This window comes from Aotus nancymaae, unplaced genomic scaffold (genome assembly GCF_030222135.1).
Source record: "Aotus nancymaae isolate 86718 unplaced genomic scaffold, 86718_ANA_hifiasm-v0.15.2.pri h1tg000043l, whole genome shotgun sequence".
In the NCBI taxonomy this organism is placed as follows: domain Eukaryota; kingdom Metazoa; phylum Chordata; class Mammalia; order Primates; family Aotidae; genus Aotus; species Aotus nancymaae.
Genome location: NW_026988457.1, coordinates 4,654,413 through 4,681,694, shown reverse-complemented (window position 1 = coordinate 4,681,694; position 27,282 = coordinate 4,654,413). Strand labels below are relative to the sequence as shown.

Below are 27,282 nucleotides of genomic sequence, written 5' to 3'. Positions count from 1 at the left end.
GCCTCCAGCCCCATCAATGTTGCTGCAAAGGACATACTCTCTTTCTTTTTATGGCTGCCTAGTATTCCATGTTGTATATGTGCCACATTTTCTGAATCCAACCTAACATAGCTGTATAGTATAATGGTACAGAACACAAAATTTGCAATCAGAGAGACTTGGGTTTAAGTCTAGTTCCATGCATTTATTAATTATGCAAACTAGGCAAGTTTCCCAGCTTCTATTTCTTTTATCTCTTAAATGGGGATGATGATAGTACATTCTTTAAGAGGTTATTGTAGGATTAGGTGAGATTTTATATATAAGAAATATCTCCCCCATAGCATGTATATAAGAAATATGGATCATCATTGTTTTATATCTTAGTTTTTTTATTTCACTATGTTGTGAGCATTTTTACAAGATCTTTATTTTTCAGAATGATTATGCTTACTATATTAACTGAAATTTATTTGATTTTTTTCTTTATGGAGTTTTGCTCTTGTCCAGGCTGGAGTGCAATAGTTCGATGTCAGCTCACTGAAACCTCCGCCTTCCAGTTTCAAGTGATTCTCCTGCCTTAGCCTCCCAAGTAGCTGGGTTTACAGGTGTGTGCCACCACGCCCAACTAATTTTATATTTTTTCAGTAGAGACAGGTTGGTCAGGCTGGTTTTGAACTCCTGGCCTCAAGTGATCCACCCACCTTGGCCTCCCAAAGTGCTGAGATTGCAGGTGTGAGCCACTATGCCTGGCCTGAATATTTTATCTTTTATTTTTTCTTTTCTTTTTCCTTTTTTTTTTTTTAAAAAGACAGGTTCTTATTCTGGCTAAGTGCAGTGGTGTGATCATGGCTTACTGCAGCCTCAACCTCTGTGGGCTCAGGTGATCCTCCTACCTCTGCCTCCCAAATAACTGTGATCACAGGTGCATGCCACCATGCCCAGATAATTTTTGTATTTTTGTATTTTTTTTTTTTGGTGGAGACAACATTTCACCGTGTTGCCCAGGCTGGTCTCAAATTCCAGGGCTCAAGCAATCCTCTTGCCTCAATATCCTGAGTAGCTGAGACTACAGGCATGTATTACCACACTGGCTGTAGTTTCTGGCTAATTTTTAAAGTTGTTTTAGTGATGTAGTCTCACAATGTTACCTAGGCTGGTCTGGAAATCCTGGCCTCGTGTGATCCTTCCTCAGCCTACTGAGTAGCTGGGATTACAGATGTGGGCCTCTATGCCTGGCTTCTTTAAATAATTAATTAATTTTATTTCTTTTTTTTTTTAGAGGGACTCTTGCCATGTCACCCAGGCTAGAGTGTAGTAGTGCGATTTAGGCTCACTGCAACCTCCACCTCCTGGGTTCCAGTGATTCTCCTGCCTCAGCCTCTTAAGTAGCTGGGACTACAGGCATACGTCACCACATCTAGTTAATTTTTAGTAGAGACAGGGTTTCACCGTATTGGCCACACTGGTCTCGAACTCCTGACTTCAAATAATCTGCCTGCCTTGGCCCCCAGAGTGCTGGACTTAGAGGTGTGAGCCGCTGCACCCGGCCTTTTCAACATACTTTGTAGTCTTCAGAGTACAGTCTTTTTTTTTTGAGACAGTCTTGCTGTCACCTAGGCTGGAGTGCAGTGGTGCAATCTTGGTTCACTGCAACATCTGTCTCCCAGGCTCAAGTGATCCTCCTGCCTAAGCCTCCTGAGTAGCTGGGACCATAGGCGTGTACCACCATGCCTGGCTATTTTTTGTAGAGACAGGGTTTTGCCACATTGCCTGTGCTGGTCTGGAACTCCTATACTCGATCAATCCATCCACCCCAGCCTCCCAAAAATGCCAGGATTACAGGCGTGAGCCACTGTGCCCAGCCCAGAGTATACATCTTATACTTCTTTTATTAAATTTGCTTCTAATAACTTTATTCTTTTTGATGATATTGTAAATGGAATGTTCTTTTTTTTTTTTTTTTTCTTTTTATAGAGATGGGGTTTCTCCATGTTGGCCAGGCTCATTTCAAACTCCTGACCTCAGGTGATCCACTACCTCGGCCTCCCAAAGTGCTGGGATTACAGGCGTGAGCCACCGTGCCTGGCCCCATAAATGGAATGTTCTTAATTTTGACTGTTCATTGCTAATGTATAGAAATACGATTGATTTTTATATGTTGATCTCACATATTGAGATTTGCTGAACTAGTTCGTTTGTTTGTTTATTTTTGAAATGGAGTCTTGCTTTGTCACCCAGGCCGGAGTGCAGTACCGCAATCTCAGCTCACTGCGACTCCACTTCCCGGGTTTAAGTGATTCTCCTGCCTCAGCCTCCTAAGTAGTTGGGACTACAGGCACGTGCCACCACACCCGGCTAATTTTTTGCATTTTAATTAGAGATGGGGTTTCACCGTGTTAGCCAGGATGGTCTCCATCTCTTGACCTCATGATCTGCCTACCTCAGCCTCCCAAAGTGCTGGGATTATAGGCAGGAGCCACCATGCCCAGCCAGTTTATTATTTTTAATAGTTTTTAATTACATTTCTATGAATTTTCTATGTATAAGATCTTGTTATCTACAAACAGACATGTTTTACTTCTTTCTTTCCAATTTGTATTTTAGAATTTCTTTTTCTTGCCTAATCGCCTCTGGTATAATGTTTAATAGAAATGGTGAGTGTACATTCTTGTCGTCTTTTTTCTGATCTTCAGGGTGAAATATTTAGCCTTTCACCATTGAGTATCATGAATGTGGGGTTTTCGTACATGTTTTTATGTTGTTGTTGTTGTTTCAGACAGAGTTTCGCTCTTGTTGCCCAGGCCAGAGTACAGTGGCGGGGCCTCAAGTCACTGCAACCTCCGCTTTCTGGTTTCAAGCAATTCTCCTGCCTCAGCCTCCTGAGTAGCTGGGATTACGGGCACCTGCCACCACACCCAGCTAAGTTTTGTATTTCCAGACTGGTCTTGAATTCCTGACCTCGTGATCCACCTGCTTTGGCCTCCCAAAGTTCTGGGATTACAGGGGTGAGCCACTGCGCCTGGCTCGTACATGTTTTATATCAGATTAAGGAGCTTTGTTTCTGTTCCTAGTTTATTTTATTTTATTTTATTTTTGAGACGACATCTCTGTTACCCAGCCTGGAGTGCAGTGGATGAAATCGGCTGACTGCAACCTCAGCCTCCTAGGCTCAAGCAACACTTCCACCTCAGCCTCCTGAGTGGCTGGGACTACAGTCCCACACCACCACACTCAACTAACTTTTTAATATTTTTGTAGGTCTCGCTATATTGCCCAGACTGTTCAACTCCTAGGCTCAACTGATCCTCTCACCTTGGCCTCCCAAAGTGCTGGGATTACAGATGTGAGCCACTGTACCCAGCTCTTAGTTTTCTTCTTGTTTCTAGTTAAGGGTTTCTGTCATGAAAGAATGTTAGATTTTGCCAAGGTTTTTTCTGCATCTTTTGAGATGATGGTGTGGTTTTCATCCTTTATTCTACTGATAGGGTTTATTACAGTAACTGAGTTTTGGATGTTAAACTAACCTTGCTTTCTTGAGGTAACATCACATTTGGTCATGGAGTATAATCATTTTTTTATGTTGCTAGATTTGGTCTGCTATTTTTTTTGAGGTTTTTGTATCCATATTCATAGGAAATACTGGTTTGTATTTTTCTGTCTTTGTGTGATGTTTTTGGTTTTGATATCCAAGTGACACTGGCCTCATAGGCTAAATTGGGAAGTGTTCCTTCCTCTTCTATTTTTAGAAGTGTTTCTGAAGAACTGATACTAATTCTTCTTTAAATGTTTGATAGCGTTCACCAATGAAGCCATCTGGGCCTGGGCTTTTATTGTGTGTGTGAAGTTCTGAAATCTTTTAATATCTAGTTTATCTCTGGGAGGAGAGCACATGGACAAGATAAAAAAAACAAAAACAAAATCTAGTTTACCTCCTTTTCCAACTGCTCTTCATTTACTTCAGGAACTCTTCTGATTTCCTTTTTGTGTGGGTAAAAAATAAATGATTTTAATCTTATTTGACAAGAATAATAATCATGTTACACAATTTTCAATAATAACAAGAAAGGTGAGAATAAAGGAAGGAAAGCACATATTTTAGTGAAATTTTTTACAGTTAGCCTGTGACTGTAATAAAATTATTTTGTAGCAGTGTACCAATATGTCAGTTTGCACAGCCATGTAGAAAACAACTATTTTGTAAGTTGAAAATTTTCTGCATTCTAAGTATTCTTTATAAATGCTATGTTTCATATGCTTTTAATTTTATGGCTAAAGGCTACTTATATTGTGGCAATAATTTAGTTATGAAGTTATCTAAGTAGAAATAATCCAACATATTCTAACAGTATTTCATATACTTAAGATGAAGGTAAGACTGTATTTGCTAGCTATTTTTTAAAAAAGAATTATGGCAGGGCACGGTGGCTCATGCCTGTAATCCCAGCACTTTGGGAGGCAGAGGCAGGTGGATCACTTAAGGTCAGGAGTTCAAGAACAGCCTGGCCAACATGGTGAAACCCCATCTCTACCAAAAGTACAAAAATTATCCAGTTGTGGTAGCACCTGCTGGTAATCCCAGCTACTCAGGAGGCTGAGGCAGGAGGATCCCTTGAACCTGCGAGACAAAGGTTGCAGTGAGCTGAGATCATACCATTACACTCCAGCCTGGGCAACAAGAGCAGGACTCTGTCTGAAAAAAAAGAAAAAAAACAAAAAACTACCTTAGATCCATTTTTAGGAAGAAAATGACTTTATTAAAGATTAAAAACTTTTAGTTACATTTTTTCAAGTTATATATTTGCAGGTTAAGTGCAACTTATAGCACATCAGACTGGTTTTTCTTACTCTATTTTATTTATTTATTTATTTTTTGAGACAGGGTCTCACTCTGTCCCCCAGCTTCCAGTGCAGTGACGTGATCTCAGTTCACTGCAGCCTTGACCTCTAAGGCTCAAGCAATCCTCCCACCTCAGCTCACCTCCCACCTACCACCCCCCTAGTAACTAGGACTACAGATGTGTACCACCACACCTAACTAATGTTTGTATTTTTTGTAGAGATGAGATTTTGCCATAATGCCCAGGCTGGTCTCAAACTCCTAGACTCAAGTGATTCTTCTGCCTCGGCCTCCCAAAGTGCTGGGATTATGTAAGATGTAAACCACCAGGCCTGGCCCTGACTGATTTTTCTTTTCTTTCTTTTTTTTTTTTTTTTTTTTTTTTTGAGATGGAGGTTTGCTCTTGTTGCCGAGGCTGGAGTGCAGTGGCACAATCTAGGCTCACTGCAACCTCTGCATCCCAGGTTCAAGTGATTCTCCTGCCTCAGCCTCCCAAGTAGCTGGGATTACAGGCATGTACCACCACGCCCAGTAAATTTTATATTGGCTTTTCTTAGACTAAGACATACACAACTCCTGAAAGTGAGCCTGGTAGTATCATTCCCATCTTGTAGATATATTATGTAATGGTGAGGTGTGTTGGCCAAAAAAACCAAAACTGTAGCATAAAATTACTAAATTATTGTTTTAGAAATTAATTTTTTAAAGTAATCATGCGATGCTATTACCATTCCTGCTCTACCACCATATAGTAAGTATAAATAAGGATCATCTGCCATGTTCCTGTCCTTTACCGTGTGTTAGTCTGGATGCCAAGATGTGTCTGAAATTTAGTGATGTACAGCCTACAAAAATCAATTATATTTTTATACACTAGTCTTACTGAGTAGTTACAGCAGGAAATATTCTGAAGCTTACCTTAATAGCTTTAATGAGGAAATTTTAAATAAGAATATAGAGGTTAAAATAGGTTGAAGAGAAGCCGGGCGCGGTGGCTCACGCCTGTAATCCCAGCACTTTGGGAGGCCGAGGCGGGCAGATTACGAGGTCAAGAGATCGAGATCATCCTGGTCAACATGGTGAAACCCTGTCTTTACTAAAAATACAAAAAATTAGCTGGGCATGGTGGCGTGTGCCTGTAATCCCAGCTACTCAGGAGGCTGAGGCAGGAGAATTGCCTGAACCCAGGAGGCGGAGGTTGCGGTGAGCCGAGATCGCGCCATTGCACTCCAGCCTGGGTAGCAAGAGCAAAATTCCGTCTCAGAAAAAAAAAAAAAAACAGCAAAAAGATATAAAGAATGACAAAAATACTTTGCCGGGCGCAGTGGCTCACGCCTGTAATCCCAGCACTTTGGGAGGCCGAGGCGGGTGAATCACGAGGTCAAGAGATCGAGACCATCCCGGGCAACATGGTGAAACCCCGTCTCTACTAAAAATACAAAAAATTAGCTGGGCGTGGTGGCGCGTGCCTGTAATCCCAGCTACTCAGGAGGCTGAGGCAGGAGAATTTCCTGAACCCAGGAGGCGGAGGTTGTGGTGAGCCGAGATCGCGCCATTGCACTCCAGCCTGGGTAACAAGAGCGAAACTCCATCTCAAAAAAAAAAAAAAAAAAAAAAAAAAAAAAAAAAAAAAAAAAAAATAGGTTGAAGAGAAATAGTCTGTTCATCAAAGGCTACCTGTATTTTTTTTCTTTTTTGAAAATCAGATGGCATTTATCTGCCCTTATCTGTAGCATATGATCCTGACTTAAAGTTTTCCTGTCACCCTGATAGATTTGCTTTGCCCATCTACATTTTCCCACAGTGCTTGTCTTCAGTTGAACACATTTTTGAAAATACTAGTTGTGAATTATAGCCTCTGGCCAAGTGTAAGAAGAGGGTTTCCCAAGTTAAGATTTGATTTGACTAATAAACATTAGTGCTGGGCTGTAAGTGAAGGAATGGACCAAATATAATGGCTACTGCTTCAGATATCAATGATTAAGTTTACCACATTAGTGAAATAATTGGATGAAAATTCCATAGACATAGAAAATTTAGGACACACTAGAATTTAAAAAGTCTGAATAAGTATGTGCTGGTTTGAAATACAAACAAACTAGTAGTAGGTAGAACCAAATACCAGCATTCAACCCAAAAGGTAATTTTGTCATATGAAAATAGTGTAAGAGAAATTTAAATTTTATAGCCAAAACAAAACACCTAAACATTCTTAACAGATGAAATAACATAAAAACTTCTACAAAATGTTGTCTTAGTTTTATAATCTTTCCTATTGTTCTCTGGGATTCAGAGTAGAAGCAATTTTTTCCCCTTTCACCTGTTGACAGGAAAACTATATGAAATATGACTGTAAAGAGTCTAAAGCCAGCCACAGTGGCTCATGCCTCTAATCCCAGCACTTTGGGAGGCTGAGGTGGGAGGATCACTTGAGGTCAGGAGTTTGAGACCAGCCTGGCCAAAACACATCTTTACCAAAAATACAACAACTACAAAAATTAGCTCGGCATGTAGTCCCAGCTCCTTAGGAGGCTGAAGTGGGAGGATCACTTGAACCCAGAAGGTAGAGGTTGCAGTAAGCTGAGATGGCACTACTGCACTCCAGCCTGGGTGACAAAGTGAGACTCTGTCTTAAACAAGTCTGATTACAAATAATTTAATTATAATCACACTAGGTATGTAAACCCCACTATAACCATTCATTGTATACAGTCAGCTAAGATAAATATATTGTGTCATCTTAAGTATGATGACAACCAGATAAAACAACTAAACCTATGAATAAAAATTTATTCAACAGATAACTATTGATCATCCATTATGAATTGGGCATTGGCTAGGATCCTGGAGGGTATTGCTTAAGTTTTATATATCTTTTATTGACATGTACATGCAATATTTAAGACATGCAAAACAGATGAGCATAAGCCAACAGTGCTCATTTATTTGTAGGCCAGCTACAGATATAGTTGAAAGCCCCCATGTACCATATACCCTGGAGATACAAGCAACAGAGCTCTGAAGGTTTAAATTATATATAGTTACACAAATATACATATATGCTTACATTTTGAACTGTAGAATACTATAAAATTCATTACACAGAAAAATATGACAGGGTCACCATCTGCATTGAGATATAAAGTTCCAGAAACTGGACTAGACTGAGTCAAGTATTTACAGAATAAGAGTTTGAATAATAGTCAAGAAGGAAAGCTAAACAAAAACCAGGAACATTGGCCCTGAATATAAGACTTGAGGTGTGAATTAAAGCCATGATGTTATGAGCCAGAACCAGAGGGATACCCCTTTTTTGGATCGTGGACTACTTTCAGAACCCAATGAAATAGTCCCCTGCCTGTAAACAGTCCTTGTAATAGCCCCTCTTCCATTAAAATTACATACATGTATGTACACATACTATTCAATTTGGGGAGTTCAAAGATCCTCTAAGTCTTGGATGTCTGTAAGTGAATATTGACAGTCATTTTGGGGTGGAGAGAAAGTGATTTGAGTTAGAGACTAAGTAATGTGAGTGAGTCTGAGACTGCTTTATAAGATGAAAGTAGGATGATGGTGTCAATCAGTGAGCTTCAGACTAGTCCACAGAAGAGTTTAGGAGCCACTGCAGGCAGATAGTGGGAGGCTGTGTAAGGGGAGCTTTGTCTATGCTCTCTTCAGCCAGAAAACTTCCCTCCATTTTCACTTGTGTATATATATGGATTCCATTTAAAATTTTGATTAATAGATGTATTTTAATCCTAAAGATATTTAGGCAACTTTTAAAGGCAGAACACAATCTAAAAATTACATTTTTTTTTCTTTTTTTTTTTTTTGTGAGACAGAGTCTTACTCTGTTGCTGAGGCTGGAGTGCAGTGGTGTGATCTAAACTCACTGCAACCTTTGCCTCCCAGGTTCAAGCAATTCTCCTCCCTCAGCCTCCTGAGTAGATGGGGTTAAAGGCATGCACCATCATGCCCAGATAATTTTGGTATTTTTAGTAGAGAAGGAGTTTCACCATATTGGCCAGGCTGGTCTCGAACTCCTGACCTCAAGTGATCTGCTGCCTCAGTCTCCCAAACTGCTGGGACTACAGGCATGAGTCACCATGTCTGGCCTAAAAAGTGCAGTCTTTAGGTTCAGAAAACCTTTTTGAGTTCTATTAACTATATGGTCTTGGAGAAATCATACTCTATGAGTTCTTCAGTCTATAAAATGAAAATAATATTACCATAGTTGTGAGTTTGAACAGGATCATGTTTATAAAAGCACTTTAAAAGTTGTGAAGCACAATCTAAATGTTATTTCCATTTTCAGGTGTGTCTGAAGAAATATCAAATGTTTCCTAGTAAGACAGCAACTCAGGTGAGATGGAAACTCCAAGTAATGATGCAATGGATCTAGCACCTGACTTTCAAAGATTAAAACTGTATATTAAAAAAGTCTCTTTATTATTGAAGAGACTTTAAATATGATGCCATCCAACTAACTAGTAAGTGCTTGAATTCTCACTAAAATTACCTGTCAAGTGGACTTTTAATCTGGACTCTTTATCTGACATTACTTTCTTTTTGCCAGAATTTCACTCTTTACAATTGCTTTAAATGAGGTAATCCAGGTCAAATCTCTGTTTTTGTGTCTTTGAAAATAAATATATTTATTTTGCTCACCTCCATGAACAATATTTTCACTAGATAGAGAACAGTAGGTTGACAGTTCTTTTCTCTCATTACAGTGAAATTATCATTCCACTGTCTTCTTCCTCAGTTGTTACTGATAACTAGAAACCTCATTGTTATTCCTGTGAAGATAGCCTGTCATTTTCTGTCTGATTTTAAGGTCTTCCCTTTGGCTTTAATGTTTTGAAGTTTCATTATAATATGTCTAGGTGAGGATTTTTTTGTGTATTTATCCTATTTTGGATTTGCTAGGTTTTGTTTTTTTTTTAATCTGTGGAATGGTGTATTTCATCAGTTTTGGAAATTTATCAATGATAAATCTCTTTAAACATTGACTCCTATTTTCTCCTCTCTCCCTCTCAGTCTGTGTCTCTGTCTCTCTCTCCATCTCTCCCTGAACTTCCCTTCTCCTGAGACTCCAATTATATGTATGTTGATCTTCTCATTCTCTCTTTTTTCTCTTATCCTTCATATTTTTCATCATTTTTATTTCTTATTGCTGCTTTCTGGATATTTTCTGCAGATGCCTTTTTCCATTTACTAATTCTTTCATTAGATGTCCTTAACTCATGACCTTGTTTGTTGACAAGGTTTTTAATTTCAGTAATTAATATTTTTTCATATTTATACATTTTGGGAATACTTTTTCTTTTTTTTATTTTACTTCTGAAGAAAAAACAAAATTTCATTGTTTTAATAATTACTTCAAGATATGAAAACATTGATAACTGGACTTCCTTCACATATTTATCTTCACACGTAGAGTACATATGGCCTATGTTACTTTTTCAATAATATCATAACATTCTCTTTTTTTTGAGACAAAGTTTTGCTCTTGTTGCCCAGGCTGAAGTGCAGTGGCATGATCTAGGCTCACTGCAGCCTTCACCTCCCGAGTTCAAGTGATTGTCCTGCCTCAGCCACCCAAGTAACTGGGATTACAGGCACCCGCTACCATGCCTGGCTAAATTTCTTTTATTTATGTATTTATTTATTTATATTTTTGAGATGGAATCTCACTCTGTCACTTAGGCTGAAGTACAATGGCATGATCTTGGCTCACTGCAACCTCTGCCTCCCGGTTTCAAGAGATTCTCCTGCTTCAGCCTCCTGAATAGTTGGGATTACAGGTGCCCACCACCATGCCTGGCTAATTTTTATATTTTTAGAAGAGACAGGGTTTCGCCATGTTGGCCAGGCTTCTCTCAAACTCCTGACCTCAAGTGATCTGCCTTCCTTGGCCTCCCAAAGTGCTGGGATTACAGGGTTAAGCCACTGACCCGGCCCTCTTTTTTGTATTTTTATTAGAGACGGGGTTTCACCATGTTGGCCAGGTTGGTCTCAAACTCCTGACCTCAGGTGATCCACCAGCCTCAGCCTCCCAAAGGGCTGAGATTACAGGTGAGCCACTGTGCCCAGCCAGTAATATCATAAAATTTTCTACTCTTTGAATTCTGTCTTGTACAATTGTACTTGCATTTTTGGAACCACCAATTATATTCTTTCTCAGTTAAATCTCTATATGCAACTCAGAGAGTTCTGAGACTTGTGGCAAAATAGTCCAGATGGGTTAATGTCTCCTGCACAAATAGAGAATCTTCTGAAAGTCTCTCAAAAATCACTATTAGCCCCTTTGCAGTAGAGCTGAAGCCATCCCATAGGTGTCCAGACAATTACAGACATCCTTTTTCTATTACTAGAGAACTCCAGGACATTCAAAAGTATTTTTCTCCCATAGCTTCTATGGTGACGGAGTATGGTGTTCTTGTACAAAGAACAAACCATGTTCTTTTGCTCCTTTCACTAAAGCTGCTTTGACTCGGGAGGAATCCTGGTAGATTGTATTATTTCCACCTTTCTCAGAAATAACAGTGTGGCACACAGATAACAGGGTAAGAAATTGCATTATATAGTCTTTTGTGGGATGGCCACTCTCAAAGTTCTCCAGTAATCTGGGGTCATTAAATTCACAGGACTCTGGGATGGAAGAAGGTGTCTGACCATAAATTACATCTGCAATGGTACACTTCTTAAATGTCATGATATTCCCATTTTATAGATGTTTATAGAAAATAGATGTTTTACCTGCCCAAGGACTTCATTGAGATTGAATGTTATGGCCATGGCATAGACATTATTTACTTTATAATGAATATCTTCATCCCAATGTATAAACTTATTTCGCAATTTCCCCATATATTTCGCAATTTCCCCATAGTGACCGGCAGACTAATGGGGATGAGGTTCTGGTACAAGATGATGAACACCAGTATGTCAAACAGTGACTTGGGAGCTGGAATCAAGGACATGACCAAGAGCAGCAGGAACAAAAGGGAGACCTGCACATTGGTTACTTTCTCAACCTTTGATCTCTTAAGAGGTGATTTGACAGAATTCTGCATGAATTTTGTTTCAGATTCAGTGTAAACAACTATGCCAATAATCCACTGAGTATTTCTCAGCTGTGTACCTCTTAACAAGACCTGGTCAGGCCCAATTGGAACAGGGCTTTTCCCACTTATGCTCAAGGTTCCAGCAAAGCTATTGAAATGACGATTAGGTCTATTTTTCCAGATAGGCTTAACAATCAGTTTTCTGATTGCATTCAACCTGTTTCTGGCAAAGCCTGCCATAGCTTTAGATTTGTCTCTTCATCCAGATTAGGTGTTGCTATATAGTACATCAACTGAGGTTCATTGGAAGACATCAGGACTATGTCCACAGGAAAGAACTCCCAGTTTGAGGCCTTCACAATGGCACCCACATTCACCTCTTTCCACTTAATCATGTGCCATGAGTCCTGTCTTAACACTTTTGTGTTCTTTGTATTAACTATTTTGTCTGTCATGTGTCATTTAGAACCTTCTATAACTCTTTGATGCCTGAAATCATAGGCAAGAGAGTTGTATATATTCCTGTTGGAGATGCATCTGGAATTTGCTGCAATACAGTAATGAACAAGAAAGCATTGGCAGCTTTGTTAAACTGCAGATACAAAAGCCAGGGAGAAATGACTACATACTGTACTTGGCTGTGCTGATGAAGTTTCTGTAGAAAATAGTTCTTAAGGGGGTCGTTAACATAAATGGTGCAGCCTTTTGGCTCTTCTAAGCCTTGCATATAGTTCATAGGCAGGGTATCCTCTCCTCCACATTCTGACTGTCCAAGGAGAAATGAGTTGATCTCTGACTGCTCAGCTGGCATAAGATAGTGGCAAGAGTACTATTGGTTACACATTCAAGTTCACTGGCAATCCCTTCAGGCAGAGCTCCACCGCACAAGTGCTGGGGCTCAATGTTCCTCTCCACTAAAGGGATGGCTCACAATCATATAATCGTTGACCATGGGTTGCAGAAATTTCCCTCAAGTAGATTGCCGCTTTGGCTCAGTTATCATTAGTAGTAACAGCAATCAAAACTAAAATGGTCTGTGGTGCTGCCGGGGCTGCACTTGAGCCCCATGGTCCTGCTGCACCCACCTCACACCACACTGCCAGGGGTACTTTTTCAAATGTATTTAGTTATTATTTAGAGTTTCTTATTCCCTACAGTCTGTTTAGGTGTATCTTTATAAATAGTGAATGTGGTTATTTCACATGCTGTATAACCACAGTCCTTGAGGTCTGTTTTTGCTCTTCCTTGTTCATGGTAATGTTTCTGATGTATTCAGTTATTTTTTACTATGAGCTAATTATTGTTATTGGAATCTTATTTGTTTTTTTTTTTTTTGAGACGGAGTTTCGCTCTTGTTACCCAGACTGGAGTGCAATGGCGCGATTTCAGCTCACTGCAACCTCCGCCTCCTGGGTTCAGGCAATTCTCCTGCCTCAGCCTCCTGAGTAGCTGGGATTACAGGCACACACCACCATGCCCAGCTAATTTTTTGTATTTTTAGTAGAGACAGGGTTTCACCATGTTGACCAGGATGGTCTCGATCTCTTGACCTCGTGATCCACCCGCCTCGGCCTCCCAAAGTGCTGGGATTACAGGCGTGAGCCACTGCGCCTGGCCGGAATCTTATTTGTATTAGTATTTTTGAGCACTCGGATAAAAACAGATTTCTCCAGTAAGGATTATATTTATTTCTCCCAGGTACCTGGCAGGAATACGAGCCTGAGATCATTCTAAATTACTGGTCTTCAGTTTTCTAGACTATCCAGAAAGCAGCTTGTGAGGGATAGGTTGTGGTTCCAGATCCTTGGATGTGATGTTCTCTACCCCAATCCACTCAGCATCAGAATTCCACATAATATATTTTTCCTTGAAGTTTGGGTTGGAGGTTAGAGATAAGTTTCTGTTCACTCTAAGACAAAAGCAAAGAAGCCCTTTGAGATCTCAGCTTTATTAGAAAGGGGATTCTTATTGGCCTGCTCTCTTACCCTGCTACTTGTGCCCACAAAAAGCCCTAAGTCTACAAAAACCCCAAAGATCCAGTTTATCAGGTTTATCAAATGTTTTCAAAGGCAGCTGAGGGCAGCTGACCTTTCTGGATTCCTGCCTTCAGGAATCCTGGGGATTCTGTAATTTTTCAGAAACTCATCAGTGCATTTAAAAAAGATTTTGAAAAAATGCTTAATCCAGGATTTAGTTGTTTGATCCTGTTACCTACTTACTGTATTCCTAGAAATGTAATTCTCCTCAATACCATTTTAAGGTGTCCAGATAGACAAAATTGCATGAAATATTTCCCCAATAACAAGATATATCACGCCTTTTGTGTGAGAGATCCTTGTTGTATCTTTCCTGCCCTTTGTTTCCCTTTGCTGTATTTTTCTTATCTGCCTTCAACTTGTTGTTGTTGTAGCATATGTGCCTTCATAATGATATAAAAGTTAAGAAATTACTTAGGCAGATAGTAGGGGTATGGGACTCCTTGGTAAGGCTTTTCTTTTTCATTAAGAACAGCCCCAAATTATTTTGTAACGAAGAGCAGCCCATAAAATCAAGCTGCAAACATAGATACCGGCAGTTGTTTCAATCATGTTCAAGATGGAGGCTCCATCTTCCCTTCTCTTTGTCAGCCACATGGACAGAAAGAGGCAGACAAGGTGGCACTGATCAACCGGTATGCCTATTTGCATAATAAGATTAGGGTGGGGAAGTCAGCCTTCCCCACGCACTATGTAGACGTCACACCTGATCAATCTGTGAGCCCCATGTAAATTAGACACCACCTCCTCAAACTGGACTATAAAACTTGGCACATTTGTGCCAGCCAGTCTTTTTTCTGTTCGGATACCCTCTCTTGGACAACCCACTTTCTTAGCATGAGGAAGCTTTTTCTCTTTCTCTCTTCTTTTTCTGTTTAACTTTCTGCTCCTAAACCCACTTGTCGTGTGTGTCTGTGTCCTGAATTCTTTCTCGACCTTGACCAAAAATCAGGGTATATACCCCAGACAATGGAGCTGTTTCAGTAAGCCACCATAAATCATTTCTTGATTAAGTGAGTGTGCAGATAAATAATTTATTTTTAATCTACATTTGCTCTGACCTGGGCAAGAACAGACTGAGGGCATTTATTTATAGTGCTGATTCTCAACACTTTTAAATATGAGAATGCTTTGAAATGACAAATTTTAATAGTTTCTGCATGGTGACAGTATAATTTTAGTGTCCATTGATGAAAAATGTATAATAGAATGCTAAGTGACACTTTTTAATTAATCATAACCTCATCTATATAGATATGTATAATATTAACACAGGTATATGTTGCAGGTATTCAGTCTTTAGACATTTTTGATGCACATATGGATGCACAGATCATGTATAATACTCCATTGTCAGGGGGCCCACGGGAAGAAGATACTCTTTCAGATACTCCTTTAAATGCTACTTATGATTATATTAACTTTTTGTTAGCCATGTGATTTTTTTCTTATCAAAGTAAATATAACACCCCAGCTCTTTATCACATGGTCTGTGGCTAAATCACATTTTAATTTTAGTTGCGGGGCTGGAGTGGAGTCTCACTCTGTCTCCCAGGCTGGACTGCAGTGGCGCCATCTTGGCTTACTGCAACCTCCACCCCCACTAAGCTCAAGCGATTCTCCTGCCTCAGCCTCCCAAGTACCTGGGATTATAAGCGCATGCCACCATGCACGTCTAATTGTGTGTGTGTGTGTGTGTGTATTTATTTAGTAGAGATGGGATTTCACCATGTCGGCCAAACTGATCTCAAACTCCTGACCTCAGGTGATCCAAAGTGGTGGGGTTACAGGTGTGAGCTACTGTGACAGGCCACTAAATCACATTTCTATCATATGTATTTGTATAATTGACCGTGATAGTTTGTGCATTTGTTTGAATTTTTCCAACGTTTTATTAAGGAAAATTTGATATGTAAAGAAAAGTTAAGATATATAATAATAATAATAAACTATATATACCTTCTACCTACATTCAAAATCCTTAACATTTTGCCGTATATGGTTTATAGATATATGTATATATGAATATATGTATATATAGATATATGTATATATGTGTTTACACATTTATTTACTTGCAGAACTATTTGAAAATAAGTTGCAGATATCATGACCTTTCACTCCTAAGTGAATGCATTCCTAAGAATAAAGGCATTTTCTTTCATACCACAATACCCTTATCATACACAGGCAAATTAACAAAAATTCTATAATAATTCAAATTTCTGCCATTGTCAGAAAACTATTTGTAGTAAGCAGAATAATGCTTCCCCTTTACCCAAAAGTATCCATGTCTAAATAATAAGATTATCCCGGATTATCTGGTGGGCCCAATGTAATCACACAGGTTCTTAAAAGTGTATGATAGAGGCAGAAAAAGAGTCAGAGGGAAATGTGACTATGGTAGAAAGGCACAGAGAGAGACAGTGTTGCTGGATTTGAAAATGGAAGAAGACAAGCCAAGGAATGTCAGTAACCCCTGGAAAGGATAAAGAAATGGATTCTCCCATATACCTTTCAGAAAGGAATGTATCTCTGCTGAAACATTGATTTTAATCCAGTAAGACCTGTTTTGGACTTCTGACCTATAGAATTATAATAAGTTTGTATGACTTTAAGACACCAAATTTAGCCGGATGCGGTGGCTCATGCCTGTAATCCCAGCACTTTGGGAGGCTGAGGCGGGTGGATCACGAGGTCAAGAGATCGAGACCATTCTGGTCAACATGGTGAAACCCCGTCTCTACTAAAAATACAAAAAATTAGCTGGGCATGGTGGCTCGTGCCTGTAATCCCAGCTACTCAGGAGGCTGAGGCAGGAGAATTGCCTGAACCCAGGAGGCGGAGGTTGCAGTGAGCCGAGATCGCGCCATTGCACTCCAGCCTGGGTAACAAGAGTGAAACTCCATCTCAAAAAAAAGACACCAAATTTGTGGTGACTTGTTACAGCAGCAGTAGAAAATGAATACACTGTTTTTTATAGCTTTTTTTTCTCCTCAAACTAGGATCCAGGCAACGTTCCCACCTTGCATTTAGTTGCTCATTATCTTTGGTTGTTTTTAAAAATAAATTTGATAGTGTATTTGATTTAACCTAATATATCAAAATGTAATTTCAACCTATAATAAATATTTAATTTTTTTTTTTTTTGAGACGTATTCTCCTGTTTCTCAGGCTGGAGTGCAGTGGTGTGATCTCAGCTCACAGCAACCTCCGACTCCCGGTTTTAGGCGATTCTCCTGCCTCAGCCTTCTGAGTAGCTGGGAGTACAGGTGCACACTACCTTACCTGGTTAATATTTTGTGTTTTTAGTAGAGATGGGGTTTCACCATTTTGGCCAGCCTGGTCTCAAACTTCTGATCTCAGCCTCCCAAAGTGCTGGGATTACAGGTGTGAGCCACCGTGCCTGGGCAATATTTAAAAAATTTTAATAAGATATTTTACTTTTAAAAATCATACTCACTCTTTGAAATCTAGTTTAGATTTATGGCATATCCCAATTGAGACTAGCCATATTTCAAGCGCTTAGTAGCTACATATTAATTAATGAGTATATTATTGGATAGTGCGGCTGTACACATTGGGGAATTACTTTACTCTCTGAAAGGCAGTTCTAGCAGAGAGGGATGTCTGCCAGTCTATTTTCACTTTCATTGAAAGTGCTGGGGTAAGAGTAGCAGACTAGGAGTCAGGAGATGGGCTCCTCGCCTAGGCTTAGCCAGCCTCATCTCACAGGTGTGACCTTTCTGGACCTTGATTTCTTCATCTTCAGAATTAAAAACTTTGGAATAGGCTGTATTTGAGGCAGAGCTCTAGGCCAGGTGGTATATCTGTTACTCTAGGGAGAAGCTTTTCAGATGTTTTGGGTACCTTTGCTTTGGCAAGTGCCAGTAGGTGATGAATGTGCCTCCTTTGGTCAGCTGTTTAGACTTCTCATGAGTGTGAGGGAAAAAAATAACTGAAACTGTTCTTCATGCTTACCAGTGGCATTATATATGAAGAAAAATAACCAGCACAGCAGAAAGGAAGTGTTGCACTTTCAACCACTGATTGTGCAGTGCCAAATGAGTAAGAACCAGAAAACGGAATCTTAGTATTGACGTTTCTCTCTCTAAGTGACTGACTCAGCATTTCTCTGTATTTTTTTTAGACTGTATTTTGAGGACAGTTTTAGGTTTGTAAAAAACTTGAGCAGAGTACAGAGAGTTCCCCTATGACCTCCTCTTGGTCACTTGTGACATGAACAGTCCTCCATCTTTTCTTATTAATCCACCCATTACAATATTGTCTTTGTTAAGAGTTCAGAGCAGTTGTCTTACAGACCATCCTGCTTTCTGGATTTATCTGATCGTTTTCCTCATGGTGTCATTTAACATTTTCTAGCCTTTGCATTTCTTGTAAAATGGAAGTTAGGCCTAGAGAGAGGCTTGATTAAATTCAGGTTAAATATTTTGGGCAAGAATTGTTCACAGGTGATGTATTTTTATGCTTCTTAAGTATCCTTTTGTGAGGGTGTGCTGTCACACCCAGTGTCAGGTTCCAGCCCATGCTGAGGTCTGAAGGGAGTGGGTGGATGGGCAACAAGTAGCTGAAAGAACACTTGGGGGGCTGTAGGCAGGTGAATATGGTCTTATTCAGCAGCTCTTTCATCAGCAGCTCACTCACACTAGCTCTCACATCAGCAGCTCTCTCACAGCAGCTCTTACACTGTCTGCTTTTATCTTGGCTGTTTGCACCAGCTCTGTGGCTCCTGCTGCTCCCACACACAGCTGCATTCCTTGACCTACAAGGCAGGCTGTCCCTTACAGGGTTAGTAGCTTAACTCTTTCTCTGGGAACAAGCTGAGCTGAGCCCTGGCTCCCCCTTGTTTGCCTACAAGATGGACAACTCTGGCTCGCTCTCTCTTTCTCTGGGTGCACGTGCACAAGTCTTGTGCATGACATCAGCAGGGCAGTTATACCTTTCTCAAACAATGGTGGCTTGGAGCCTAGTATGAGCTTACACAAACAGGTTATATAACAAGTGGAGTATGCGCCTGTGCCCTAAAGTCACTGGGTCACTCTGGCCCAGATGTCCACCTTGGCCTGTTCCTTGACCAAAGCACATCCATTTACCTTACATTTCACCCCCTAGGCCAAGAGAGATAGATTTCGGGCACACAGGCCTGATAAACACACATAGGCTTCATACATGAGCCTGACACATAAGCTTTTGGCATGCAGCCTTGATACACAGGTTTGGCATATAGGCGCCATAGACCTGTTTGACACACAGGTCCATCCAACACATACATAAGTTTCTGGATACACAGGCATGTTGCATTCAGAAACTTTGATAAACTGCCTAGCTATTGGTGCAGATTACCATAGGCATCATCTCCTTGGTGATCATCGTTCACATTGCCCTGAGTTTAGCCCATTGGCTACTTTGCCTGCACCTGGTTTCAAATCATATGGTGTCAGTACTAGGCTAGACTGTGACAGCAATCCAGGCAGCAGTAGCACCCCAGCTAGACCTATCTGTGTACCATGCCGTATTAGGAATAGTGGAATGTTCTTCCTAATGGTGAAGGCTCAGGGTTAGGGGTGCCTCAGTCCCCATGGCCTTATCTTGCATTAGTACTACAGGTCCTAAGGCCTATTGTAACACTGCTGCTAAGGGACTTGTACTCAGCATACTCCACTGTTCTAAGTAGGTGCTGCACTTTGCTAAATGGTTATCTGCACCATCCCAGTCTGTAGGGGTTGTTACCTATGAATGCACCCATCCCACTTTCGGGCAAGTTGTCCACACAATGACTGCAACCCATCCTGCCACACTCTCATGAGCCTGAAGGGCAGCATATATAGCTGCCGACTGCTTCCCTATCATTGAATATTGGAGCTCAGCTCCCTTCCATAGCTGGGACTAAAAGCCCACTGTCACTCCCAAGGGCCTCATGCATTGCTATAGGCCCTAGCCAAAGCTATCTGTGGTCACATGCACATCTAGCTTAAATGGGCACCCATGGTCAACTACACATAGAGCTATGTCTGCTGAATAGCCTGATTGGTTATTGGGAAAAGCTGCCTCATATCAATCTCAGGCGAGAGGGGCATAGCCGCTTTTAAACCTGTAAAAGAATCAGAGGTTAGATTAAATTGTTAATAAGACTATGACACCACTGCAACACTTTGAAAGTGCATTGTTGCCCTCCCATGAAGGCAAACTGTCCCTGGTTCTCTGAAAAAGAAATCCCAGTTCCATTGTCAAGCGGTCCATCAAATCCATGACAGACGGGATAGTTGCCAAGCTATGCAAAACATCCACCCCACGAATGCATTCAGGCATGGAAGAGACATACACAGTGCATAAGCGGAGAGCCAAGTGGCTGATGCCAAGGTGCAAAGATACAGGTTTCACTTTCACTGACTGGCTTTCACAGCCATTAATAAATGCAGAATTAGGTGAAGACCCACTCACCTCCTTCTGCCGAGGACTACATCAAATGTCAGGTGAGAGTCAGGTTCCAGCCCATGCCAAGGTCCAAAGGGGATGAGTGGGTGGGTGACAGCTGAAGGAACACTTGGGGACCATAGGCAGTTGAATATGGTTTTATTCAGCAGCTCTTTCTGAAACTTACCCGCGTTCAGGGACCAGTGGATTGCCAAGTCCACATGTGGCTGTCATGGTCCAACATCCCTCCAATCAGGGCACCTAAGCCAGTTCCTTCATAAAACAGAAGAGGCTTTTCCATCTGACTGCAGCAGGTACTCCCTGAACTGGAATGCTCAGGCAGGAGCAGGCCATATAGCAACGTCCTTCTCCCAAATGACTTGCACCAAGTCTGTAAATGACTTCCATCCTCTGACAGTCTCTAGTATTTCTCTATACTAGCATCAGTCCACAATTAAAGAAGCCAGCCTTTCCATCTTAGAGATGGAGCAGGAAATGTGTTAGCTCCTTCATCCCAGAGATGGAGCATTGAGGCAGGGAGAGGCTCCCTCAGATGTTGCTGACATTACTTACCTAATTCTCACAACTCAGTGGGGATGAGGGTCCCTAGGCCCACCCTTGGGGCCCAACAGCTGCTTATGCTCTATTTTCTGGTGGACCATTGGGCAAGCCTGCTACAGAGGCTCTTCCTCCTCCCTGCGCTGCACCCCACAGGGACTGGGCATGCATGTCCCACAGCATAGTCATAAATACCCATCTGACTCTGCTGGCAAAGGCACGTACCTTCCAGGTGCTTCAGCACCATTTCCACACTTGCGGGGGACCTGTTCACTGCTGCCCGTGTTTCCACCGAAGCCCATCCTCACAGCATAGCTGCCACCAGGTACCACAGCTCATGCTGCAGCCACATTGCTGACCCAGGAGCCTCATGGGCTGAAGACCTACTCACCTGATTCTGCCGAGGACTACATGAAATGTCAGGTGAGAGTCAGGTTCCAGCCCATGCTGAGGTCCAAAGGGAATGAGTGGATGGGTGACAAATAGCTGAAAGAACACTTGGGGGACCATAGGCAGTTGAATATTGTTTTATTCAGCAGCTCTTTCATCAGCAGCTCACTCACACTAGCTCGCTCATCAGCAGCCCTCTTACACTCTCTGCCTTTATCTCAGCTATCTGCTCTGGCTTTGCAGCTCCTGCCACTGCCACACACAGCTGAATTCCTTGGCCTACAAGGCTGGCTCTCCCTTACAGGGTTAGCAGCTTAACTTTTTCTCTCTCTGGGTACAAGCCGAGCCAAGCTCTGGCTCTGCCCTGACTACCTACAAGACCGACAACTCTGACTCTCTTTTCTGGGTGTGCCTGCACAAGCGTTGTGCATGGTGTCAGCAGGGCAATTATACCTTTCTCAAACGATAGTGGCTTCGAACCCAGTATGAGCTTACACAAACAGGTTATATAACAAGCAGAGTATGCACCTGCAGTCTAAACTCGCCAAGTCACTCTGGCCCAGATGTCCACCTCGGCCTATCCCTTGACCAAAGCACATCCATGTACCTTACATGTGCCCATCACTTCCAGTATATTGGAATGCATTTGGATCCTGATTCTGTCATGTCAGCTACTACTCCTTTCTCTCATTTGAAAATATGATGAAGTACATCTTTACTTTTCTTCAGTTTACCAGTGAGAATATCAACAGAGAACAAAGGGAAAGAGATCAACACTTTGGCTGCCTTATCTTACAATGTCTGGGACACAGTTGCACTCAGTAATGGTTAAATTTTCACTGCTTCTTTTTTCTTGAAATTACCTCTTCCTTCAACTTATAAAATATTCTTCTTTTCTTATTCTCTCCTTATTTTAGTTTCTTTTTGTTTTTTGTTTTTGTTTCTTTTTTCACTAATCACTTCTTCAGTGTTGTTTCCAATGTTCTATTCCATGCTCTCATCTTCTTTCTTCCTTAACACTGAGGCCATCGCAAATGTGACTTTACTCTCACTTCTTTGTTGTCTCCTATAAGTTTTTCTTTAGCCCCTACTTCCTACCTGGGATATGAATGCATATCTTTAACTGCCTGTTTGACATTTCTACTTGTGAGTTTCAGGGCCTCCCGAAACTCAGCATGTCTAAAAGCAAATGCATTATTTTCCTTTTTTATTTTATTTATTTATTTAGAGACTGAGTTTCGCTCTTGTTGCCCAGGCTGGAGTGCAATGGTGCGATCTTGGCTTACTGTAACCTCAATCTCCCCGGTACAAGCAATTCTCCTGTCTCAGCCTCCTGAGTAGCTGGGATTACAGGTACCCGCCACTACACCCAGCTAATTTTTGGTATTTTTAGTAGAGATGGGGTTTCACCATGTTGACCAGATTGGTCTCAAACTCCTGACCTCAGGTCATCCACTTGCCTTAGCCTCCCAAAGTGCTGGGGTTACAGGTGTGAACCACTGTGCCCAGCCTCCTTTTTTAAATTTTTTTGAGACAGAGTCTCACTCTGTTGCCCATACTGGAGTGCAGTGGTGCAATCTCAGCTCACTGCAACCTCTGCCTCCCGGGTTCAAGCAATTCTTCCACCTCAGCCTCCTGAGTAGCTGGTATAACAGGCCCCTGCCACCATACCCAGATAATTTTTGTATTTTTATTAGAGATGGGGTTTCACCATGTTGGTCAGGCTGGTCTCAAACTCCTGACCTCAGGTGATCCACCTGCCTTGCCCTCCCAAAATGCTGGGATTACAAGTGTGAGCCACCACACCTGGCCTGCGTTATTTTTCAATTTACTAACTGTAGCCCTCAAACAATTTTTTTTTCCTGTGTTACCTGTGTTGATGTTATAACTAACCTAGTGGTTGACTGAATCTTGATTCTTTTGTCTCTAGAATAATGCCCTCTCACAGCCAAGTGGGGTGACTCACGCCTGTAATCCCAACACTCTGGGAGGCCGAGGCGGCTGGATCACTTGAGGTCAGGAGTTCAAGACCAGCCTGGCCAACATAGCGAAACCCCATCTCTACTAAAAATACAAAAATTAGCTGGGCATGGTGGCTCGTGCCTGTAGTCCCAGCTACTTGGGAAGCTGAGGCAGGAGAATCGATTGAACCAGAGAGACGGAGGTTGCAGTGAGCTAAGATCACACAGCTGCACTTCAGCAACCTCCACCGCCTGGGTTCAAGGGATTCTTGTGCCTTGGCCTCTGAAATAGCAGAGATTACGGGTGCCCACTACCATGCCCAGCTAATTTTTGTATTTTTAGTAGAGATAGGGTTTCACCATATTAGGCAGGCTGGTCTCAAACTCTTGACCTCAAGTGATCCACCTGCCTTGGCCTCCCAAAGTCCTGGGATTATAGTGGTGAGCCACCATACCTGGCCTTTGTGACTAGCTTCTTTTGATCAATATTGTTTTTTAGCCATATTAATGTAGAGATTAGTAGTTCATTTATTTTCATTACAATATCATATTCCATTTTATGAACATAGGATAATTTGCTTCTTCGTTCTGCTGATGGTTTGTTGTCAGATTTTTGCTACTCTGAAGAATATTCTGTAGCCATGTACTGGAATTTCTTTAGGGTAGTAGTTTTTTTTTGTTTTGTTTTGTTTTTTGTTTTTTGTTTTGAGACGGAGTTTCGCTCTTGTTACTCAGGCTGGAGTGCAATGGCGTGATCTCGGCTCACCGCAACCTCCACCTCCTGGGTTCAGGCAATTCTCCTGCCTCAGCCTTCTGAGTAGCTGGGATTACAGACACGCACCACCATGCCCAGCTAATTTTTGTATTTTTAGTAGAGACGGGGTTTCACCATGTTGACCAGAATGGTCTCGATCTCTTGACCTCGTGATCCACCCGCCTCGGCCTCCCAAAGTGCTGGGATTACAGGCGTGAGCCACCGCGCCCGGCCTAGGGTAGTAGTTTTTAAATTGTAGGATGTGACCAATTAGAGGGCCATAAAATCAATTTGATAGATTGCCATCAGCATACTAAAAAAAATAACAGTCTCACATCATCTAGCAGTTAAGAAACAAAGCTAAAATAAATAAGTAAATCAGAAAATATGCATGTTCCATTTCATGTGTGCATTATAGTTTTACATATGCTTTTTCAGTGTGCATTACATATACAGTATATTATGGGAAAATATTGTTTTGTGAAACCTTTTGTGACTGTTTTACTGTGTGTATTGAGAAGGGCTATAAAATAAATTTTTTATTTTGAGTAACAGTCAAAAAAGTTTTAAAATTGCTACTTTAGGTTTACCTAGGAGTAGGATTGCTGAATTTTAGGGTGGGGACCAGTTTGGGTTTTTTGCATAATAATCATAATGTTTTCCACAGTGATTGTGCTTTCTTATACCCCCACCAGCTGTGAATAAGAATTTATTCTAGATTCAGGCCTGGCACAGTGGCTCACACCTGTAATCCCAGCACTCTGAGAGACTGAGGTGGGCAGATCACGAGGTCGGAAGTTCGAGACCAGCTTGGCCAACATGGTGTAACCCCGTTTCTACTAAAAATACAAAAATTAACCAGGCATGGTAGTGGGCACCTGTAATCCCAGCTACTCAGGAGGCTGAGGCAGGAGAATCACTTGAAACTGGAAGGCAGAGGTTGCAATGAGCCAAGATCACGCCACTGCACTCCAGCCTGGGTGAAAGAGCAAAAACTCCGTCTCAAAATAAGAATAATAATATTATTATAGATTCTTGTTAACACTTGGTATTGGATGATTTAAAAATTTTGTTAGTCTGGCAGACATGAAATTTTATCTGATTGTGGTTTTAATTTGTATTAGTTTTATTACTAATGATGTTGGTCTTTATTTCATGTATTTTGGAGCATTTGTATGCTTTTTTATGATTTTTACTTATTTTTCTGTTTATTTTATCTCTCATTGATTTGTAGGACTTCTTGATGTACTTTAGATATTAACCTTTTGTCAGCTGGTAGTCTATATCTAGTAAGGAAACCAGAATACACTCTAGATATTTCAAATAGAGTGGATTTAATACAAGGAATTGGTTATAAAGTCATTGGCAGGGTTGGAGAAGCAAAAAGTGGATGATGAGTTTCCCAAAACTTGATATATGCAAGAAGCTGAAGTTATCCCTAGCGCTAGAAGAGTTATATAGAAAATGAGGTTACCCAGAGCCCATAATTATTGTGCTGTTGAGGATTCTGCTGTTGGATGTGAGCTTTCTCAACAGCAACTTGGAAACTTCACTTACTGTGTGTTGCAACAACTCTGTTGGAATTGCCATCAGAAGCCAGAAAAAAACACAAACATATTTTTCCCCCTCTCACATCCAATATCCTACCAATAACTTCTATTGGTAGAACTTAGGAAATGAGCTGGCAAGAGACCCTACAGCAGGAGTTACAATTAGCATCTTAATTTGTAACAATCTAGTTAGAATTAACCAACTTAGTTTCAATTATATACAACAACTTTACTTATATATCTCTGTTCCCTCCATTATGTTGTTGTTGTCACAAATTACATCTTTATGCACTGTGGGTCCATCAGTATGGATTTATAAATATTATTTCATATAGTTTTCTTTTAAATCATGTGGAAGAAAGACTTACAAACCATATGTTGACTTTTATAATTACCTATGTGGTTTCCTTTGCTGTTATTATTTTGTTTTTGTTGTTATTCTGTATTTCTTCCTGTGAATTTGAGTTACTATCCAGTATCCTTTTATTTCAGTCTGAAGGATTCCCATTACCATTTTTTTTTTGGTGGGGGATGGGTAGGGCCATTCTACTAGTAGTGAACTCTCTTAGTTTTTGTTTATCTGGAAATATCTTAATTTCTTCTTCATTGCCGGGCGCGGTGGCTCAAGCCTGTAATCCCAGCACTTTGGGAGGCCGAGGCGGGTGGATCACGAGGTCGAGAGATCAAGACCATCCTGGTCAACATGGTGAAACCCTGTCTCTACTAAAATACAAAAAATTAGCTGGGCATGGTGGCGCGTGCCTGTAATCCCAGCTACTCAGGAGGCTGAGGCAGGAGAATTGCCTGAACCCAGGAGGCGGAGGTTGCGGTGAGCCGAGATCGCGCCATTGCACTCCAGCCTGGGTAACAAGAGCGAAACTCCGTCTCAAAAAAAAAAAAAAAAAAAAAAAAATTTTCTTCTTCATTTTTGAAGGATAGTTTTACTGGATATACAGTTCATGGTCCACAGTATTTTTCTTTCAGCACATTGAAAATGTCAAACCACTGCCTTCTGACCTTCATAGTTTCTGGTGGGAATTCAGCTGTTAATCCTAATGATGATCTCTTATATGTGCCTTTTCTAACCTTGTAAGACTCCCATTATGCTTAGGTTGGTGTGCTTGATGGTGTCCCACAGGCCCTCAGGCTCTCTCCACTTTTCTTCATTCCTTTTTGTATGTGACACTTAGACTGCCTAATGTCAGTTGCCCTATCTTCAAATTCACTGATGTTTCTTTTGCCTGCTCAAGTCTGCTGTCAAACCCCTTCTTCTGGATTTTGTTATTTCAATTGTTATACTCTTCAACTCTTGAATTTCTATGTGGCTCTCTTTGATATTTCCATCTCTTTTTGTTTGTTTTTAAAATTTTTTATCAATGTATAATATTTGTACATTTTAATGGGGGTACATGTGGTATTTTGTTACATGCATAGAAAGTCTAATAATCAGGGTATTTAGGGTATCCATCACCTTAAATATTTATTTTTATGTGTTGGGAACCTTTCAAGACCTCTCTTCTAGTTATTTAGAAATACAAATACATTGTTTTTAACTGTAGTCACCATACTCTGCTATTGAACATTGGAACTTATTCCTTCTATCTAACAGTATGTTTGTGCCCATTAACCAACCTCTCTGCATCCACTCCCTACCCCACCAACTCACCCCCACACACACCCTCCTCAGCCTCTGATAACTATCATTT

At 41.0% G+C, this 27,282-nt stretch overlaps 1 protein-coding gene across 12 annotated transcripts in view; it reads left to right on the top strand.

The window, feature by feature from the left end:
• LOC105726196 (NEDD4 binding protein 2 like 2) overlaps positions 1 to 27,282 on the top strand; it is a 106,504-nt gene that overhangs the window by 54,500 nt on the left and 24,722 nt on the right. For 2 of the 12 annotated variants that reach the window (XR_010337134.1, XR_010337132.1), the window contains one exon: positions 9,138 to 9,185. The exons of 9 other annotated variants lie outside the window; for them this stretch is intronic. The gene's annotated coding sequence lies outside the window, so the exon portion shown is untranslated. Of the gene's footprint in view, positions 1 to 9,137; positions 9,313 to 11,717; positions 11,880 to 27,282 lie in introns of all 12 variants that reach the window. One more of the 12 variants, XR_010337133.1, reaches the window with a different exon arrangement.